The 12,808-nt window shown below is 34.7% G+C and overlaps 1 protein-coding gene across 2 annotated transcripts in view; it reads left to right on the top strand.

Moving 5' to 3' along the window:
* Nucleotides 1–12,808, top strand: part of LOC309626243 (uncharacterized protein) — a gene marked incomplete at its 5' end in the record, with an annotated part of 91,646 nt that overhangs the window by 19,406 nt on the left and 59,432 nt on the right. For both annotated transcript variants that reach the window (XR_014243066.1, XR_014243067.1), the window contains one exon: nucleotides 841–11,537. The remainder of the gene's footprint in view (nucleotides 1–840; nucleotides 11,538–12,808) is intronic.

The following is a 12,808-nucleotide window of genomic DNA, read 5'->3' as shown; positions in this document are numbered from 1 at the left end:
ATTATGTGTTTATTTTATTGTTATTAATAAATTAATGATTTACTTGATAAATGAATGAGGAAAAAGACAGCCAAACCTGAACCAATGAAGATAACTGGTGGTGTATGTGTTGTGGATGGTGAATAATATGTGTCTGGAACTTTGAGGTCCAACACAAAACATAATTCATCAAATACCTGTGTTGGAAATGATCTTGTAGACAGATATTAGAAATATACAGAGATCATGTTCTTACCCTGGATTCATTGATTAAATTTATTATTGTTAATGAATGGATGAATGATATTACTATTAAAGAAGTATCAATAAATAGATAAAGGACCATTAAAGAAATAATAAATAAACAGATAAAAAGAGAGTGAAGCATTGTTCAACTGTGAGCATATGTGGTGAGGCAAGAATTACTATTAATAAAAATTGAAAATATTGATGCCTCTTTAGAAATAAATGTATCAAGAGTGTCACCTCTTTGGCTAAGGATCATATAGATTCATAATTAGAGTCAGGGCTTCCCTGGTGGCACAGTGGTTGAGAATCTGCCTGCCAAAGCAGGGGACACGGGTTCGAGCCCTGGTCTGGGAAGATCCCACATGCCGCAGAGCAACTGGGCCCGTGAGCCACAATTACTGAGCCTGCGCGTCTGGAGCCTGTGCTCCGCAACAAGAGAGGCCACGACAGTGAGAGGCCTGCGCACCGCGATGAAGAGTGGCCCCCACTTGCCGCAACTAGAGAAAGCCCACGCATAGAAACAAAGACCCAACACAGCCAAAAATAAATAAATAAATAAATAAAATTTAAAAAATAATAATAATAATAATTAGAGTCAATTTTATTTTCTAGGTCAGTCTCAAATTTGAGGTTGTTCCTTTTGTTAAGAGAAAAAAATCTAAATTATGAAAAATTAATAACTACCTAAAGGACTGAACGAATATAATGTGGAAAGGAAAAATCCATTCAGACAAGGTCTCATTTTTATAAATTTATTTTATTTATTTATTTTTGGCTGCGTTGGGTCTTCGTTGCTGTGCGCGGGCTTTCTCTAGTTGCGGCGAGTGGGGGCTACTCTTCATTGCGGTGTGCAGGCTTCTCATTGCGATGGCTTCTCTTGTTGTGGAGCACGGGCTCTAGGTGCATGGGCTTTAGTAGTTGTGGCACATGGGCTCAGTAGTTGTGGCACACGGGCTTAGTTGCTCCGTGGCATGTGGGATCTTCCCAGACTAGGGCTCGAACCCGTGTCCCCTGCATTGGCAGGAGGATTCTTAACCACTGTGCCACCAGGGAAGCCCAGTCTCATTTTTAAAACATCATCTACTCTGCTTTATATTCCTCAGAATGGACCAGTCGAGCTGATTGGAAAATTCTTTCATGGTCACGTTCTCTGGTTGTCTCCACGTCTTTGGTGTATAGAGACCAATGTGAGTAATAACGTTCATGCCTTCATTCGAAGGTTTTTTAAAAAAGTGTACTTATTGGCCATCCATGGCCAATGATAAATATGGGATTATTCCCAATAGTATTTATTAATCAATTTATGGTATTGTAAGAATAATTAATGAAAGAGAGATATCAATGTGATAAATGATTCTATGGACAGATGTAAAATAGTCAAGGTTCTTATTCTTTGTTTTTATATGAATCATAGGGTTTTTTAAATTAATATCAATGAATAAGAAATTAATTAATGAGCTAACATACAGGAAGATGAGCAAAAAGAGGCTGATATGTGGATCGATGATGACCGCTGGTGGAGTATGAGTCATGGATGATGACTACTTCATTCTGGAATCTGAGGTCCAATCAGAAAGAAATACAGTCTGTTTCCTCTCTTTGAGATCCTATAGACTGATTTGAGGAATCTAAAGGGACTGTTTTCTTAGACTATTTTTGTGAATTTTGATTCTTTTATTATAAATGGATCACTTAAAGAATCAGTGTACAAATATAAAAAAGTGAGGATGCCGAACATGAAGCATATACACTCTTAAGATATGGGGTAAGGCAATAGAAACTGTTAAAATGTGTTGAGAATACTGAATACCATTAAGAAAAATAAGTGGTTCGAGTGCCTTACCTCTTTGGCTCATGCTAATAGAGACGTTCTTATTCTGAGTCCATAGCAAGTCTGATATTATTCATTTTTTAAAGAGGAAATTTGTTAAGGATTATCCCAGATTAACATATTACTAAATGATTGACTAAATGTAAGGTGGAGTGCACAGAACAATGCAGATAATGTCTTGATCTTGTTATATCTGTTTTGCTTTGTACTTCTCAGAAAGAGGACCCTGAACTCAGGAGCTCATGAGAGCATCTCTGTGTAGGAGCATTAAGTCCAGTGTGAGTAATAATCAAAGTTCTTGTCCTGGTTTGGGTGATTTGTCCAGGGTATCCCTGTAATAATTCAAAATGTATTAAATATAAGAAAAAAGACCAACTATGGTCCAGCGATTAAATCGGAAGTGTCTGAAACATTATGTTGATTAATCTGTTTTTACAACAATGATGATTAATGGAAGAGGTATATTCAATTAGGCAATGATTCTAAAGAAAAATGATAGGAATACTGAAGGCTCCTTTCCTTGCATTTTTGTAATTCACATATATTTACTTAATTTTTATTAGTAGACTGATGAATTAATGTATAAACAACTGTAGAGGAGAATGAAGAAAAAGTGGCCCAACCCCAGATCAGTGATGATGTCTGATGACCTAGGAGTCTTATACGATGAATGCCACATGTCTGGAAGTCTGAGGTCCAACACAAAACAAAATCTAATCTGTTTCCTCTCTCGCAGATGATCCTGTGGATCGATGTTAAGAGTTTACAAGGGTACTGTTCTTGTAATTTTGGACTCATGGATTTATATATTATTAATATAAATCGATCAATGATAGAACCAATAAACAAAATACAAATAAATAAAAATGAGGATTTTGCTTTGTCCACCTATGAATATACGCGAGAGGCAAGAAATACTATTTAATATAAACTGAGGAAACTGATGCATGTTAAGAAATAAATGGACCAACGGTGTTACCTCTTTTCCTAAGGATCAAACAGACACTGACCTTGATAAGTAATACCTAGTTTTATAGGCCTGGGTCTATCTCAGTAGAGGATGTCAATCTTGTTTCCTATGTATATATCTCATATGTACATATATTCAGAAAAATTAATAAATACCTTTGTAAATGAAAAAGTGAAATGATGTAAACAAAGACTGATGGATCTTCTTTTGAAAGATCTAAATTTTTAATCATCCGCCTCATCTTGTACTCCCCAGAATCGACACACTCAAGCTGATTCAAGCATTTTCTGTGGTTTCCTCTGTGTGTTAAGAGCCTAGAGATGAATGTGAGTAAAGGTTAAGTTCTTGTGTTTAAGAAGTTTTTTTTTAAGGGTATTCACTGCACTGTTAAAAGTGTGAAATATAATCCAAAACACCAGTCATAGAAAATGTCCATGAGAATGAAGAAACAGAGGCTCAGGTGTGGACCAATGATGACTGTTGGTGGAGTATGAGCCATGGACGATGACTACTTAGTGTCTGAAACTCTGAGGTCCAATCAGAAACGAAATATAGTCTGTTGCCTCTGTTTGAAGTGATCTTATGGAAAGATGTTAGGATCGTTTTTCTGAGGATCATATTATATTTATATTTATGCTTATATATGTGTATAAATTATGGAAAAGAATAAATACTTTCATGTCTGAGTAAACAAAATGAAGAAAACCAGGACCAATTCAGAGAACGTCTCAAATTTTTTTTTTTCTGCTCTGCTCTGTACTCCTCAGAATGGACGCATGCTGGAGGGTTTAAGCATCTTGCACGACCCTGTGCTCTATAGACCAATGTGAGTAATACAGTAATTAAATTCATGTCTTTGAGAGCTTTTTTTTTCTCAACTCTTCACTATATTGTAAAAGTGTGAAACATAATATCAGTCACTTAATGAATTAATCAATGAACTATGCCGATGAGAATAAAGAAATAGAGGCCCATATATGGACCAGTGATGATGACTGATATCGTACGAGTCATGGATGGTGAATACTATGTGTCTGAAACTCTGAGGTCCAGTAAAAAAAGAAGTATAATTTGTCACCTCTATTTGACATGCTATTACTGACAAGTATTAGGAAAATAAAAGAACAGTTTTCTTGGTTTGTGTTTATGAGTCTTTGATTTTATTGATACTATAAAAATTAGCCCAAAGAAATAATCAATGTACAAGTGTAAATAAGTTAAGATGAAGAGGCTGAAGCATATTCACTCTTAATATATGTGGTGAGTCAATAAAAACTATTAACATTGATTGAAAATACTGAAGTTCATTAGGAAATGTAAGTGGCTCAAATGTCTGACCTCTTTGGTTGAGAATGATACAGACAGTAAATAACCATCAAAGTTCTTATTCTTGGTCTGTGTCAAGCTTGATGCTGTTTTGTTTAAGAATAAATTAATAAACATGACCCCAATGTACTGTTTTCCTAAGTAAGTGACCATGTGAAAGTTGAAATGTACATGTCAGTGGAGTGTCTCTCAATCCTCTTATCATCTTCTCTGCTTTGTATTCCTCAGAATGGATGCACCTGAATTGGTTAAGCATTGACCATGATCAGGAGCTCTGCTGGTTGTCCTGTGTATAAGTACATGTGGTCCATGTAAGTAATTGTCAAATTCCTCTCCTGGTTTGGGTGTTTGTTTATTCGCTGTGATAATAAAAAATAGCATTAAATGTATTCAAAGAAGGCTAGTCATGGTCTATGGATAAATATAGAATTGACATGAGATGTTATGTTGCTTAATAGGTATTTCCCTCAATGAAGATGATTAATGAAAGAAGAGTATTCAATGAGGCAAATGATTCTATAGATAGATATTAAGGATATTAAGTATCTAGTCCTTGAGTATTTGTGATTCACAGATATTTATTTTATTATTATTGATGAATTGATCAATAAATATAGATGAGAATGAAGAAAGAGTCCAATCGTGGACCGATGATGACAGCTAGTGACGTATGAGTTGTATATGATGAGTACTTGTGTGTCTGAAACTCTGAGGTCCAGCACAAAGAAATCCAGCCCATTCCTTCTGTTTAAAGTGATTCTATAGACAGATGTCAGGAATATACAAAGATATTGTTCTTGATCTTTGTGTCTGTGAATTTTACAAAATCTTATTCTAAAAGAATAAATGGCAGGATAAATAAACAAATGTGTAAGTAAAAATGAAGAGGCTGAAGTATTGTTCATCTTTAAAATGTATAATAAAGAAAATAATACTAATATAAATTGAAATCAATATTAAATGGATCAAGTGTATTACATCTTTGACTAAGGATGGTATAGACAGTGACATGTACAGTTTCTGATCTGAGTTAGTTACAACTTTGATGCTGAATTTGTTAAGAGGAAAATAAATAAATATTACCATTAATCAATAAATACCTAAATGACTATGTATATGGATGGTGGAGACAATGAATCAATGGAGAGAATGTCTCCATCTTTTTATTTTCTTCTCTGCTTGGTACTGTTCAGATTGGCTCCTCCAAGCTGATTAAGATTGTCATGTTGCCTCCGTGTCAGGAAAGAGACAAAGGTGAGTAACGGTCAAAGTTCTTGTCTTGGTTTGGGTTATTTGTTTAAAGGTTTCACTGTATTATTTTAAAAAATAATAAATAAAATAAAAATAAACTATGTCCAAATTTAAAAATCATATGAAATATTATGTTATTTAATCAACATTGAAATTCACTGATCAAAGAGATAAAGTCTACATGGGATATGGCTCTATATACTATGCTTGGGATACGCAAATATCTTGCTCTTGGGTTTTGGAATCATGTATTCATTATATTATTATCAGTGAATTAATTTGATTTATTTAATACTGATGCAGAAATGAATGAAGAAAAAGAGAAACATATACCAGTGATAACAACTGGTGGCATATGAGTTATAAACAATGAATACTATGTGTCTGGAACTCCGGGGTCCAACACAAAACATAATTAGTTGAATCTCTCTTTTGGAAATGATCCAGTAGACCAGCAGTCCCCAGCATTTTTGGCACCAGGGACCGGTTTCGTGGAAGACAATTTTTCCACGGATGGCGTGGTGGGAGATGGTTCACGCGGCAATGAGAGGGATGGGGAGCGGCAGACGAAGCTTCGCTCGCTCGCCCGCTGCTCACTTCCTGCTGTTAGGCCGGTTCCTAACAGGCCTTGGACCAGTACCGGTCCGCAGTCCGGGGGTTGGAGACCCCTGCTGTAGACAGATGTCAGAAATATATAAATATTGTGTTCTTATTTTGAGTCCATAGATTTAGATTTATTATTACTAATGGATTGACGGTAGAATAAAATAGAAGTAAATAGATAAAGAAGAATGTTAAGCATTGTCCAACTATGAACATACGTGGTGAGGCAAGAAATATTACTAATAAAAATTGAAGAAGACACTGATGCCTCCTAAGAAATAAATGAATCAAGGATGTTACCTCTGTGGCTAAGAATCATGTAGGCTGATAAATAAGAGTCAGTTTTATTTACTGGATCAGTTTCAAGTTTGAGAGTTTCCTTTGTTAAGAGAAAAAAAAATCTATATCATGAAAAATATATAAATACCTAAATGACTGAGTAAATGAACGGTGGAAAGCAGGGATCAATGGAAATAAGGTCTCAATTATCTTTATCATCTGCTCTGCTCTGTAGGCCTCAGAATGGACACACCTGAGCTGATTTAAGCATCTTCCATGGGTACCAGGTCTATGGTTGCACCTGTGTGTTAGGAGCATGCAGACCAATGTGAGTAATAGTCAAAATTCTTGTCTGATTTTAGTGTTTTTAAAAAAAGAATATTCACTGTATCATTATGAAGTATTGATGTGAAGTATAATTGCGTAAGGCTAACTATAGCCCAGTGACAAATATGGAATTAATTATATAAATATGGGGTTGATTATATTGATTAATGCATATAGGAAAATCAGAATAATAAATGAGAGAGATATATTGATGTGAGAATGATCCTATATACAGTTTAGGGCTATCAAGGCTCTTCTTGGGTTTCTGTGAATAATAGGGTTTAAAAATTATTATTAGTGAATTAATGAATTAATCAATGGACAATGTACAAACGATTGAAGAAAAGGAGGGACAATACTGGATCGATGATGACTATTGGTGTAGTCATGTATGTCGTGTATGATGAATATGTGTCTGGAACTCTGAGGTCCGATGCAAATGGAAACTAGTCCATTGCCCTGTGTGAAGTGATCCTATAGACAGATGCCATGAATATACAAGAATCTCGTTTTTGGTTTACGTTCATGTATTCTCTATTTTTATAGTCAGATCAATGAAATAATCGATAAATACGTACATAAATAAAGATGAAGTTCATTAAGCATTGTCCAATTATAAAAATATGTAGCAAGACAAGAAATACTATTAATGTATTTTGAAAATACTTCTGTTTATTAGGAAACAAATCATACAAGGTGTTACCTCTGGCTAAAGATTTTATAGGCAGTGTGAAGTAGTTAATAGGCAATGTCCATATTCTGTGTCAGTGGCAAGATCGTTATTGTTTGTTTACTTAGGAGACATTAAGTAAACATTTTCGAAAGTTGCCAATTTCCTAAATAACTCACTAAATGAAAGGTGAAATACAAGGACCAATGTTGATTAGGTCTCAGCCTTTTAAAATCATCTCCTCTGCTCTGTACTCCTCAGAATGGACCCCCTCAAGCTGGCTTAACGATTCTTCCATGATCAAAAGTTCTATGGTTTAGAGCATGGTGACCAATGTGAGTAATAGTCAAAGTTATTGCCTCAGTTTGGGTTGTTTGTTTAAGGGTATTCATTGTATTATTTAAAAATGTGAAATATAATCAGTGAATGCCAACCATGGCCCCCAAATGCAATTAATATGAAACATTATGTTTATTAATCCAAATCAAAACATTGAGGTCAATTAATGGAAGAGATGGTTTGCTGAGGGAAATAATTCTACAGACAGATGTAGGGATTAGTCCATGCTAACCTTGGACTAACAATAAGTAAAGTTAGACGTGAAAATGAAGCAATTATGATGACTAATCCGTACATTCAACACAAGGCCGATTAACAAAAGAGATCTGGACTTTTCTCTCTGTAGAAAATGATTCTACATACAGATGTTAGGGATATTAAAACTACTTGAAAAATTTATGAGTATATGTTTCTTATTATGAATTAACGATTTATCTCTAAACAAAATTATAATTTAATGAAAAAAAGAGGATGAAGTCTGAAGTAATACTGAGGACTGGTGGCATGTGAGTCAAGGAAGAGCAATGCTTACCTAGAACTCCGAACTCCAAAGCAAAAAGAAATCTAGTCCATTCTTCTGATATAAATGAGCCTATAAAGACTTGTTAAGGATATCCAAGGATCTTATTTTTGGGCTTTTGAGTTTCATAGATATTGATTGCTTATTAAAAGTTAATCAATACAATAATAACTAAACAAATGTATGAATAAATGAAGGAAAAATAGGGCCAAATCTGGAATAACTATAGAGTATGTGATAAACATTATTACCAATCTATTTCTAAGGAACCGAAGTCTATTAAAAATATGTAGAGGCTTTTATATCATGAGACCCAGAGAGAGATGTTTGTAATTGTTGATGTTTATGTTCTGGGTTATCTTTGGGTTGCAGGCATTTTTTTTTTTAAATTAAGAAATGGGAAAAAATAGTTTATATAATTGAACCCCCTTACTACATTAAAGAGGGCTTAACATGAACCAGTGACAAAAATGTGTCATATGACAAGTTATGATCAAGCCCTTGGCTTCAATGTTCTATTGGTAATCACTCCACAGTGTATATATAAATCAAATCTTCATGTTGTACATTTTAAATATATGCAAACTATGTTTGTCAATTACTCCTCAATAAAGTTGGGAATAAAAAGTATATAGTCCCTTGACACTTAATGATAGTGAGGGGCTGGATGCAGTTACTATTAATGAGTGTTATTGAACTGAGTTTGTATACAAGGATACTGATCTTAGTATTATAAATTAATAAATAAGTCAATACCTTAATAAGATCAAAGGGGACAAAGCACCTGGCCAGTGATGAATATGTTCATGAATATGTTCATATGGTGAAACGTGATTCATCAGTTTTACTCCTGTTGTGTCCCTCTTGAGAAAAAAGAATCTTAGCTCTGGCCAGTTTGAATAAGGGGGATTAGACAGATATACACAATAGGCATTTGTCTCTTGGTTTCTGGGAAGTTAAACATTTTGCATTTTGTTTACGACACGAATAGTTTGTCAGATTCTTTCACGCATTAAAGAATGGATGAATGAAAATTAGAGCTATTAATAAATAGCTACCGACAAATAAATTCAAAGAAGACCAAATATGGATATATGCTGAAGATATGCAATGTGGCAAGTTTTATGAAGTCATCGAATTCAGTACAATTTTTTAAAAGTTTGAGGGTTTTACATTCACTTTCACAGCTACTTATTATTCCATATTAGGTTTGCACCACAGTTTATAAACATTCCTCTGTGGAAAATATCTAAGCTGTGAATTGAGTGAAGCAACCCACAGGAAAATGTAAGATATTTACGGTGTCTGGATGTGGAGTGGTTGGTGGGCCCATGGTGGTTCTTTCTTACATCTTTAAAGAATGCAGAAGTTAAATGAAAACAAGTCAAGCACGGATCCATGATGTGAATGGAATGCAGTCTGAATGTGTCTTGTGATTAATTCGTTTCTGCATCACTGAAGTTCATTTCAAAAGGAGATTTGATATATCTGTGGGAATAAGTGTATAGCTAGATTTCAGTAATTTTCAAGCATCTAATTCTGGGGTTTAAATGGATCATGGGGACTTCTTACATTATTCTAAGGGAATAAATTAAAGAATCAATAGACGGATAGATAGATAGATGATAGATAGATAGATAAAGAGAGTAAAGCTGGGTTAATTAAGAAAAAATGTTGTGAGATAGAAATTTTTGTTCATATAATTCTGAAGCACGGCAGTGCATTAAGAAACCAGTAGATCAAGGGTTTTACCTCTCTGGGATAGGTTAATAATAGAGCAGTGTTCTTGAGTGAGAATCAGAATCACCCGGAGGGCTTGTTAAACTACGGATTGCTGGTCCCACTCTCAGCATTTCTGATTCAGTAAAATTAGTGTAGGGTCTGCTAATCTGCATTCCTAACACGTTCCCAAGTTCTGCTAATGCTGCCTATCAGGAAACAACGTTTCGAGAATCATCGATAAAGTCAAATATATGTCATAATAGTTAGTGCTGTTGCTGTGTGTCAGTGGTGAGTTCCAGGTTGCTTACTTTTAAAGAAATAACAAATACATTAATTAATAAATATCTAAAAGTCTAAGTAAACGAAAGGGGAAGAGCATGGTCCAATGGAGAAAATGTCTCATTCTTTTAACATCATCTTTGTACTCTACAAAATGGGTGCACCTGAACTGATTTAAGCATTCTGAAAAGACCAAGATCTGTAGGCTGCCAGTATGTTTAGGAATGTGTATTTAAAATGAGTGTGTGGTTACATACATGAACAAAATCAAACAAGGATAGGCCTGTACTAAGGATGAGGAACCAAAGTATATGCGTAATTTGATGATGATTAATTTGATCACTTGGGATGATTTTAAAAACAGGTTGAGTCCATGTCATTCATTTTATAGCTCTTTAAATTTGTTTTAGGTTTTCCCTGCACATTCCTTAATTGATAACGATGTAAGCTATTTTCATTATGAGGACGGAGCACATAGGAGACGTAAGTACTAGTCAGTATTGTAGTGCTGATGGTGGGTTCATGCTATATATAGAAGCAATATACAAATTATATGAAGAAAAGGCCAACCATGGACCGATTCTGGACTATATTTTATGATCAAAACATCTACGAACTACTGAGGTCCATTACAAAAAAATATTAAATGTTTACATTTGTGGGAATGAGCCCATGGATAGATTTCAGTAATATTCAAGGATCGTATTCTCAGTCTTCGGTGCTTTATGGATTTTGATTTTATTAAGTGAATAAATGAAAGAATAAACAGATATGTCAGTGTATAAAGATGAAAAGGGTGAAGCATATCAAACTATGAAAATATGTGGTGAGGTATGAATTACTATTAATATAACTTAGAACCATGAGAGTTCATTAAGTGATAAATGGATCAAGCAGGTTACACTTTGGGGTAAGGATGATATAGATAGTTATATGTATTAGGCTGTCTTCTTGCTTTGAGTCAGTCATGAGTTTGAGTAGTTTGTTTACTCTGGAGAAAAAGAAGTATATCACACAATAAAATAATAAGTACTTAAATATTAAGAAAATGAAATGAGAAAACCATGTACTAATGGGAAGAATGTCTCAATATTTTATTATCTGCATTGCTTATACTCAGAATGAATGAACTGAACTGATGTAAGCCTTTTGCCATGGCTGTGAATTCTGTATTAGGAGCAAAGAGACCAATGTGAGTAATAGTCAAAGCTCTTATCTTGGTGTGGGTGGCTTGTTTAAGAATATTCACTGTTTTGTTAAAAACATGTATTAAGTATAATCTAAGAAGTTAGCCATGGCCCACTATGGGTTTCATATGTCACATACGTCCCTTAATGAATAGGTGCAAACTAAGATTGATTAATGAAAGATATACTTGCTGAGGGAAATTATTCTATGTACAGATGTTAGGGATACTTGAAACTCTTGTTCTTGAGTTTTTGTGATTCATGTAAATTTATTTTATTATTATTAGGCAATTAAAAATTAGAAATCAATGAGTGTGCAAATGAATGAGGAGAAAGAGGGCAAATCCTGGACCGATAAGGGACCGCTGGTGGGGTATGAATCACGGGTGATGGATGATATGTATCTGGCTCTGAGGTACTGTACAGAAAGAGATCTACTCTATGGTCTCTGTTGGAAGTGATCCTCAAGACAGACTAGGAATAAACTAAAGTCTGTTCTTGGACTTTTGTGGTTCATGAATTTTGATGGTATTATTGCGACAAAAAATCAATAACAAAATCTATACAATTACGTAAATAAAGATGAAAGGGTGAAGTACTGTCCTGTTATATGAGACAAGAAATACTATTAATTTAATTTGGAAATATGAGTATCCATTAAGATATAATTGGATCAACACTATATAAAAGTTAGTTATTAAATTCTGGAAAGTATTTAATTTAATTAATTAATTAATTAATTGACATCTTTATTGGAGTATAATTGCTTTACAATGGTGTGTTAGTTTCTGCTTTATAACAAAGTGAATCAGTTATACATATACATATATCCCCATATCACTTCCCTCTTGCGTCTCCCTCCCTCCCACCCTCCCTATCCCACCCCTCTAGGTGGTCACAAACCACCGAGCTGATCTCCCTGTGCTATGCGGCTGCTTCCCACTAGCTATCTATTTTACATTTGGTACTGTATATATGTCCATGCCACTCTCCTTTTGTACCAGCTTACCCTTCCCCCTCCCCGTATCCTCAAGTCCATTCTCTAGTAGACCTGCATCTTCATTCCCGTCTTGCCCCTAGGTTCTTCATGACCATTTTTTTGTTTGTTTTTAGATTCCATATATATGTGTTAGCATATGGTATTTGTTTTCTCTTTCTGACTTACTTCACTCTGTATGACAGACTCTAGGTCCATTCACCACACTACAAATACCTCAATTTGCTTGGTGGTTTGTGACCACCTAGAGGGGTGGGATAGGGAGGGTGGGAGGGAGGG

This window comes from Balaenoptera borealis (genome assembly GCF_965194805.1).
Source record: "Balaenoptera borealis genome assembly, chromosome: 3".
NCBI classification, from domain to species: domain Eukaryota; kingdom Metazoa; phylum Chordata; class Mammalia; order Artiodactyla; family Balaenopteridae; genus Balaenoptera; species Balaenoptera borealis.
The sequence above is the reverse complement of the archived record's forward strand: the minus strand, read 5'-3'. Positions and strand labels throughout refer to the sequence as shown.